The following is a 9,474-nucleotide window of genomic DNA, read 5'->3' on the forward strand; positions in this document are numbered from 1 at the left end:
TTGAATAAGTTGTTGAAAATGGTTAGGAATGTACTTCGACCATTCTTACTTGGTAATAAATGGCCTGAAGGATTTGCAGAGAAAGAGCAAAATGACTGAGACCTGCCTGATTTGCAACATTGCAACGCTATGGAATTCAACATTTCATATGTTGAAGCAGCTGTACAAACAACATATGGAGAAGTGACTTTTTAAACGTTTCTTTATATATCTTAAGTTATGTTCATGACAACAATATTTGATAAAATATTATATGGCATGAACATGTTTTCCCATAAATTATTTCAGCTCATTCCTATTGAGCACAAGGCCTTGCAGAGACGCTGAAATTTAATGTGAGGGTACCACAGCTGTAGCGATGTTTCAAGAAGCTTGAGAACAAAGGTGGTTCTGAAACATTATCACTACAGCTGTGGTACCCTCACATTATGACTGTTATAAACTCCTTTGGTAGGCACCTATGAAACACCGGGCATGAACAGGCTTTATTTTTATAAAAAAATTCATGGCTCTAAGATTATTGCTATTTTTTACCATCATCTTCACTTGTGGTGAAAATTATGATTTTTTTTTTTGTATTTTGACTATTGTGAATTCCTGCAGGAGGCCCTTGTTCAGAATTGGGCCCCTTTGAAGGACTGACAACAAGACTTACATTTTTCCAAACAAGTCAAAACTTCATTGATTATATTTTCTTTTTTTTACAATACTCCTTAGTTCTTGCGGAAATGAGGATTTTTGTTTTCTTGACTGGTGTAAATTCCCACGGTTGGCTCTTCCTAGGAGATGGCCCATGCAGAAAATTGGAAAAATAAAAGATTGCTGCAGTGTTATTTTTCATGACTTTCTCTCTGGGTCAGAGGCTAAAGGCCACTTTATACACTGCGATATCGGTCCCAATATCGCTAGTGTGGGTACCCGCCCCCTTCTGTTGTGCGACACGGGCAAATCGCTGCCCGTGCCGCACAACATCACCCAGACCCGTCACACATACCTGCCCGGCGACGTCGCTGTGACCGGCAAACCGCCTCCTTTCTAAGGGGGCGGTCCGTGCGGCGTCACAGCGACGTCACTGAACCGCCACCCAATAGAAGCGGAGGGGCGGAGATGAGCGGGACGTAACATCCCGCCCACCTTCTTCCTTCCTCATAGCGGCCGGGAGGCAGGTAAGGAGAGGTTCCTCATTGCTGCGGTGTCACACGGAGCGATGTGTGCTGCCGCAGGAACGAGGAACAACCTCGTTACTGCTGCAGTAACGATTTTTGAGAATGGACCCCCATGTCACCGATGAGCGATTTTGCACATTTTTGCAATGATGCAAAATCACTCAATGGTGTCACACGCAATGGCATCGCTAATGCGGCCGGATGTGCGTCACCAATTCCGTGACCCCAACGAGTTTGCATTACCGATGTCGTAGCGTGTAAAGCCCCCTTTACTAAACGAGGGATTAATCTCTTATTCTACTTTAGCCATGTCTACCATGGTAGCCACATACAGGCACAGGTCAATTACAACCTGAGCCACATCTCTCAATTTTTTGCTGAGGGAAGTGCTAAAGACTCTTGTTGGAACATGAATGCAAATTGACAAATTGCACATTTGCAATGGAGTGAGGATCACTGGACCCAACCTGGAAGTGGTTCAAAATCTTGAAGTGGTTCACCCATATCCATTATTGGCCACATCGATATTATGTTGAGAAATAATGTTTCTCTCAAATACCTTGTGTTGCCAATTCTGCCTGTCAGGTGTGCTATTGCAGTCCGCTCTTCTCAATCGCATGACCCCCGGGCTCCGTGACCTCGGGGATCCGGTGATATCACATCAACGTCCTAATCACGTGACATCACCGTGACTGGACCCAGTCTCCCTGAGTCACTGGGCTGTGGGTGGTGTTTTACCTCTCGTCACAGCCCAGTGTGTCTCCTGCTTGTGGTGCTCTGCAGTGAAAGGAGTTTGGAGGGGTTTTTTCTCATGTGAGGGATGTTGTTGTGAGGTCTTTTATATATGAGTAAGCATTCTATGAACTTACTTTCTTGGCCCCTTTTCCTTGCCTTTACTATTTGATTTGCTGATTACTGGCAGTTCTTTTACATTGTGGCCAGGATATTTATGATTCCTAATGGTTCTGGCTCCCTATTACTTTTTAAGTGAAATTTCTGACCTCTACCCCTCACGTGCTTCTGGGTGTTCGTCGCCGTATTAACATCTTATTAGCACTTTTAATCCTCTTTTCACTATTGTTAATTAAAAAAAATTGTGATAAATAAAGAGTATTTTTTGCATATAGCCCTTAAAGCTCCTAGTCTTTTTCTTGGTCAATACTCACAGAGACTGCGGATGGCCTCACTTGACATGACATCACCAAATCCCGGGGGTCATGGAGCCCAGGGGGTCACGCGAAGGGGGTGAGTGGACCACAATAGTGTGCCGCCCCCACGTCAGCAGCAGTTGGGCTGCTCGGATTCGGATCCGCAGTGTGGCTCGAGGGATTCTCCAGACCCGGGGGTCGCGCGGACACTTCAAATAAAAGGGGACGTATATATACGGGGATTGCTGTAATCATTTGGTGACGCCACCCACGGTGTGTAGTGAGGTGTAGCACCACCGCTGCTGTTGGGGAGCACCTGGGGGCGATTGGATGTCAGCTTGATATTAACCCCTCCGTGGGTAGGGATGGATGCCTCGGGGCCCAGTGTCTCTGTGCTGAGGATGGTGGCTGCAGGAGCCGGCACGCCCGGTCAGACCGGGGGATGTCAGTGTACTCAATGAAATGTAATGAATCACACAAGTCCAACGGTAAACCAAGGTGCTGGTGGCCGGCCACCACGGCCGGGTGTATTCTGGTCCCTCACCCGGGGTGATGGTCTGTGTCACTTTCCTCTGCACTATTCTTAGCTCTCCTTGGACTTCTCGGTATAGAACATGGGAGTCCGCTCCCAGAACTACGGGTGGGAGCCTTGCCCGCAGACGCTGACCCGTGGGATCTAAAGGGGCCCTGGTGGATGCCCTATCCCTCTCGGTGGGTTGCTGGTCTGCTTGATGGGACTTTGGGTGGGACAGGACCTGTAATCCTGTCCTCAACTGGTTAATTAACAAAGTCAGTGGTTCCGATCTCTGCTTCAGGGGCCAGGTACCCCCTCTGTGCACGGTTTCCGGGTCGGTTCTCCGTTGTCAGTACCGGCGAGCTCCTACCCTGTCCCGGTCCACCTCGGATCTCCGGCAGCCATCTTCCCATCTCCTGACAGACACGGACCACCATCTGCCACCTAGCCAGCACGTCGGGGCTCCAACCACGACGCCTTTCCTCTCTGGCTTCACTTGAACTTGACTTTCTCCTCTCTCACTCCTCTCAGCTTAACTGAACTTCAAACTGAACTCCACTCTTCCCGCCCCGGGTTCTCTAGACCCCTAGGTGGGCGTTTTCCTTCTGCCTGTACTCACCCACTGGTGTGCCTTTCCTACCCTGGGGGGTGACTAGGGTTTTGTTTGCTCGGTGTAATCCTGTGAGGGAAGGTGTTATGCGGGGGCCTATTTTTGTGTGACCACCTGGCGGCACCAGGGCGTCACAATAGCACCACTCTCAGACACTATTGGCAACATAAGGTATTTGAGAAACACATTGTTTCCCAACATAATATCGATATGGCCAATAATGAAAAGGGGTAAACCACCCCTTTAATAATGTGTACATTACACAACTTTGGTATTCAGACAGATGGTCAACATGGTGAATATTTACTCAGGGATGGACAACCCCTTTAAAGAGGTTACCCCACAATAATAACTATAGAAATTAGACTAAACCAACTAAACCTACATATGATAAAATTAAGCTTGCAAAATTATTGTCTTAAAAAAATTATATTGGTGTTAGCGCCCTCTAGTCACCAGATAATTGTGGAAGATGTACGCAAAAATATATGCACAACTAGGGGTTAAATATGATCTCTTCAATTTGGTTAAAAATCTCTTTTATTTAGTTAAAAATGACTAACTGTTCCAGATCAAATCCATCACGTGATTATTTGCTTGGAATGGAAGTACTGTACATAAGGAGTAGATGACATATAAGAAGTAAACTATATCTGTGTAATGCATTTGTTAATATGTTAAAGGGAACCTGGCAGCAGGTTTTCGCTACCTCATCTGAGAGCAGCATGATGTAGGCAAAGAGATTCTGAATCCAAGGATGTGTCACACGGCATTCAGCTCTAAACTCATCAGGTGTCATGGCGTCTTGTGACCCTGTTCACACTGCAGAGTCTGACATGCCACCTGGTGCTTTAGAGTTGCTCAGTTAGAGCCAAGCATCGACCTGTTGTGAGCTTACAAGTGATTGGTATAGCAGGAGTTTATTTCTGCTGACCTGTGAATTGCTGCTAGGGTCACAGGTTTCTGGAGACCCATCATGGCGGAATTCACCCTTTAAAAGATGGTGGAATTTCCTCTTCCATGCCGATAATAGCTTTATGTGATTCCATTCTATGTGCATGGTTATCCAGCTTCTGATGTACTGCTATATGTCTGGTGCGTGGTGGAAATACTTTTTTCATTTATTATTTCCTTTCTTTTCTTTATTTCCTCCTGAGCACATTTTGTCTATACCTCTGTAAGTGATTGGTGGGAGTTTGAGTTTTGTTTTCCCCCAGTCTGTCTTTCTGTGGGGGATTTACCACTCCAATCCTGATTATCTCCTGGGTTTGGGGTGAGGGGGAATTAGACCTAGGGTTGATCAGGAGTCAGGGCTACGCTGGTGGTCCAGACCTCTTCACCTTTAGAAGTAAATCTAGGATAAGGTACAGATAGTGTCAAGGAGAAATTCCATAGTTTTTGGGAAATCTCCTTCTTAACAGCAAATGTCTGCTAAACCTCAGATTGGAAATCACTGAGTGTCATCAAAGGAATTTAATTAAGAATTAACGTCCAGAACACCATTCTAAGTCTGAACTGGGTGCAAGAGAGCGTGCGAGGTTCTGCAGCAAAGTGTGCAGGGTTTAAAGATAAGTGTGGCATAGTTTCAACACAATTACATAGTGGTGATAACTGTAATTGTTTATTTTACTGGGAATTGTTTGTCTGTTTGTCTGTGATACTGTTAAAAAAGCAAAAAAAAAGTTTGTCTTGAGATTTAATCAGTAGCATTAGTCACACCTGTTTCTAGAAGCTTCTGGCAGCTTCTGGAAGTCCTGAAAAACTATATAAACCAGCCAGATCAAGCGAGGTGCTGAGCGTGCGAGGTTCTGCAGCAAAGTATGCAGGGTTTAAAGATAAGTGTGGCATAGTTTCAACACAATTACATAGTTTGACACAAGAACATAGTTTGAATTTATCCTTATACGTTTCCCATTGGGTTTTTTTATTTTTTTTCTCTTTGTTTTTCTACTTTACTGTTTATCCCCATTTGATAGGTGCTCCATGGACAATGCTACCAGGTGTGTATCTTGTCAGATGTATGCATGCCTTGAGCAGCCGTTTGAGGGTGAATATGTCTGCACTCGATGCAAGCATGTTGCGTGTTTGGAAGCCAAGGTAACTGATCTAAATAAGCAGCTTGCAACACTCAGGGGCATTGCAAACCTGGAGAGGAGTTTAGAGCTCACTGAGCTTTCTCTGGCTGGGGCCAGTGATATGGAGGAGGGTGGAGGTGGAGAAAATCAGGACCCAGAGGTAGGTAGTTGGGTAACAGTTAGAAGAAGACGTAGGGGAAAAAGTGTCAGGGAGCCTAGTCCTGACCTGGCACAACCTAGTAAATATGCCTGTTTGGCTGATATCAGGAATGAAGGGCCAGGACTAGGGTCACTACAGCAGGACGTTGCTCCTAGCAACCAGGAAAACAACTGCTGTAGGAAGGAGGGAAATAGGAGTGCAGCAAAGCCCAGACAGATGTTAGTGGTAGGGGACTCTATAATTAGGCGGACAGACAGGGTCACCTGTCGCCGAGACTGTTAATGCCGAACAGTGTGTTGTCTGCCGGGTTCTCGGGTTCGGCATATTGTGGATCAGATAGACAGATTGCTGGGTGGGGCTGGGGAAAACCCAGCGGTCATGGTGCACATTGGTACTAATGACAAAGTTAGAGGCAGGTGGAAGGTCCTTAAAAATGATTACAGGGAACTAGGAGAGAAGCTGAAGTCCAGGACCTCCAAGGTGGTGTTTTCAGAAATACTACCGGTGCCACGAGAGTCACTAGAAAGACAGCGGGAGCTTAGGGAGATAAACACGTGGCTTAGAAATTGGTGCAGGAAGGAAGGGTTCGGGTTCATGGAGAACTGGGCTGACTTCTCAGTCGGCTACAGGCTCTACGGTAGGGACGGGCTGCACCTCAATGGGGAAGGTGCAGCTGTGCTGGGGGAGAAAATAGTCAGACGGATGGAGGAGCTTTTAAACTAGGATCTGGGGGGAAGGAGGGTAGTGGAGCAAAAAAGGGGATAGATAGAGCAGATAGAGACAGTGAGATGGTAGGGGTCAATGAAGGATTAGGGGGGATGGGACATGCAAGGAATGTAGGGAGGCTAGGAGTAATAAAGGTGTTAATAGGATTAAATGTCTACTGGCAAATGCAAGAAGTCTTGCAAACAAAATGAATGAATTGGAGACTCTTATGTCAACCATGGATTATGATGTGGTGGGCATTACGGAAACCTGGCTGGATGAAAGCCATGACTGGGTGACAAACATACAGGGTTATAGTACATTAAGGAGGGACAGGAAAGACAAAAAAGGTGGTGGAGTGTGTATATTTATCAAATCTAACCTAAAACCTGTGTTGAATGATGACATTGGGGGGAACTGCAACAATGTAGAGTCAGTATGGGTAAATGTACATGGGGAGGAGAATAATGGAAAAATGCTAATTGGAGTTTGCTATAAGCCTCCTAACATACTTGAACAAATAGAGGGTGAAATGCTGGAACAAATTGAAAAGGCAGCTAATAATAATTATCGGGTTCTTATTATGGGGGATTTCAACTATCCAGACATACAGTGGGACATAGAATCTTCTGGTTGTGCTAAAAGCTGTAAATTCTTATCTACCATTCAAGACCATTTCCTCTCTCAGATGGTAGATGAACCGACGAGGGGAGATAATTTGCTAGATTTGGTCCTGTCAAATAGACCGGATACAATTTCAGATCTACAGGTCCGGGAGCACTTGGCCACCAGCGATCATAATATGGTAAGCTTCAACGTAATATTCAATAGAACATTTCAAAGGGGAAATGCTAAAACCTGGAATTTTAGGAAAGCTGATTTCAACAAATTAAGGGAAGAGCTTAAATGTGTAGATTGGGACAAAGTCATGGTAACTGGGGATACTGAACATAAATGGGGAAAGTTTAAGGATATATTGCTAGAATCCTGTAAAAAACTTATACCCTCTGGTAATAAAACGTCCCGGAATAAAAAGAAACCACTATGGATAAATAAGACTGTACAAAGTATAATAAAACAAAAACAAAGGGCGTTTAAAATCTTGAAGGCTGAGAATACAGAAATAGCATTGCAGGAGTATAAAGATATCAATAGGCAATGCAAAAAAGAAATCAAACAAGCAAAACTAGCTACTGAAACAAAAATCGCCAATGACATTAAAATAAATCCCACAATCTTTTATAAATACATTAATGCCAAAAGGAAAACAAAGGATAGTATTGGCCCCTTAAAATATAATAACAAGTTAGTTATAGAGGACAAACAAAAGACTGAGATATTAAATAGGCATTTCTCATCTGTGTTCACCAAGGAATTGACTGTACCAGGCATCATTCAACAAGTGAAAAATCAAAGTTCCCCACCAGATATAATCAATTTAACACAAGAAGAAGTACGCCTACGTCTGAGTAAATTAAACATTGACAAATCCCCAGGGCCAGATGGCATTCATCCACGAATATTGAGGGAATTGAGCTCCATAATTGACAGACCGCTGTATCTCATCTTTTTAGACTCGCTTGTAACAGGGTTGGTGCCTCAGGATTGGAGGATTGCTGATATGGTACTGATATTTAAGAAAGGTAAGAGGGTAGATCCAGGAAACTACCGTCCAGTAAGCCTGACATGAGTAGTATGCAAAGTTTTTGAGGACATTTTAAGGGATGACATGCAAAAATATCTTGCAGAAAATAATATAATAACTGACAGACAGCATGGATTCATGAAAGATAAGTCGTGTCTAACCAACCTGTTGGGGTTCTATGAGGGGGGTAAGTGCAAACCTGGATATTGGTAATGCAGCTGATGTGATTTATTTGGACTTTGCAAAGGCATTTGATACTGTACCACATAATAGGCTTATACTAAAGCTCCAGAAGCAAGGACTGGGGGAAACTATATGCAACTGGGAAAGGTATTGGCTAAAAGATAGGAAACAAAGAGTAGTCATAAATGGAACATTCTCTAAATGGGCCATAGTCAGCAGTGGAGTGCCGCAGGGATCTGTGCTAGGACCAATTCTTTTTAATCTCTTTATTAATGACCTTGTGGATGGGATTGATAGTAAAGTGTCAGTCTTTGCTGATGACACCAAACTATGTAGGATATTAAAAACTGACCTTGATAGTATAATATTACAAAAAGATCTGGATAAGATGTCAGAATGGGCAGATACTTGGCAAATGAGATTTAATGTTGATAAATGTAAAGTAATGCACCTAGGACGGAGTAATCCTATAACTGCGTATACATTAAATGGAAGTAAACTCGGGACTACAGAACAGGAGAAGGACTTGGGTATTCTCATTACAAATAAGCTGAGCAGCAGCACTCAATGTCAAGCAGCAGCTGCAAAAGCAAACAAGATTCTAGGGTGTATAAAAAGAGAGATTATATCCCGCGATCCCAACGTATTGTTACCCCTCTATAAATCACTTGTAAGGCCACATCTGGAATATGGGATCCAGTTTTGGACTCCACATTTTAAAAAGGACATTCAAAAGTTAGAGTCAGTTCAAAGGCAGGCAACTAGACTACTACAAGGAATGGAAGGCCTCCCATATGATGACAGGTTGAAAAAGTTAGATATGTTTAGCTTAGAAAAATGACGTCTCAGGAGATCTCATTTATATGTATAAATATATGTGTGGTCAATATAAAGGACTGGAACATGACTTATTTCTTCCGAAGACAATACTAAGGACCAGGGGGCACTCACTGAGAGTGGAAGAAAAGCGATTCCGACAGCTAAATAGGAAAGGGTTCTTTACAGTTAGAGCAGTCAGACTGTGGAATACCCTATCACAAGAGGTAGTAATGGCAGATACTATAACAGCTTTCAAAAAAGGGCTGGATGATTTCCTCAGTACACACAACATTGTTGGTTATAAATGACTTAGTGACCAAATGTAGAACTGGTGGAGGAAGGTTGAACTAGATGGACCTAGGTCTTTTTTCAACCTTAGTAACTATGTAACTATGTAAGAGGACACACATTAGCTAGAGTGCCGAATGTAAGAGGATACCGTGACGAGG

Source organism: Anomaloglossus baeobatrachus, chromosome 6 (assembly GCF_048569485.1).
Source record: "Anomaloglossus baeobatrachus isolate aAnoBae1 chromosome 6, aAnoBae1.hap1, whole genome shotgun sequence".
In the NCBI taxonomy this organism is placed as follows: Eukaryota; Metazoa; Chordata; class Amphibia; order Anura; family Aromobatidae; genus Anomaloglossus; species Anomaloglossus baeobatrachus.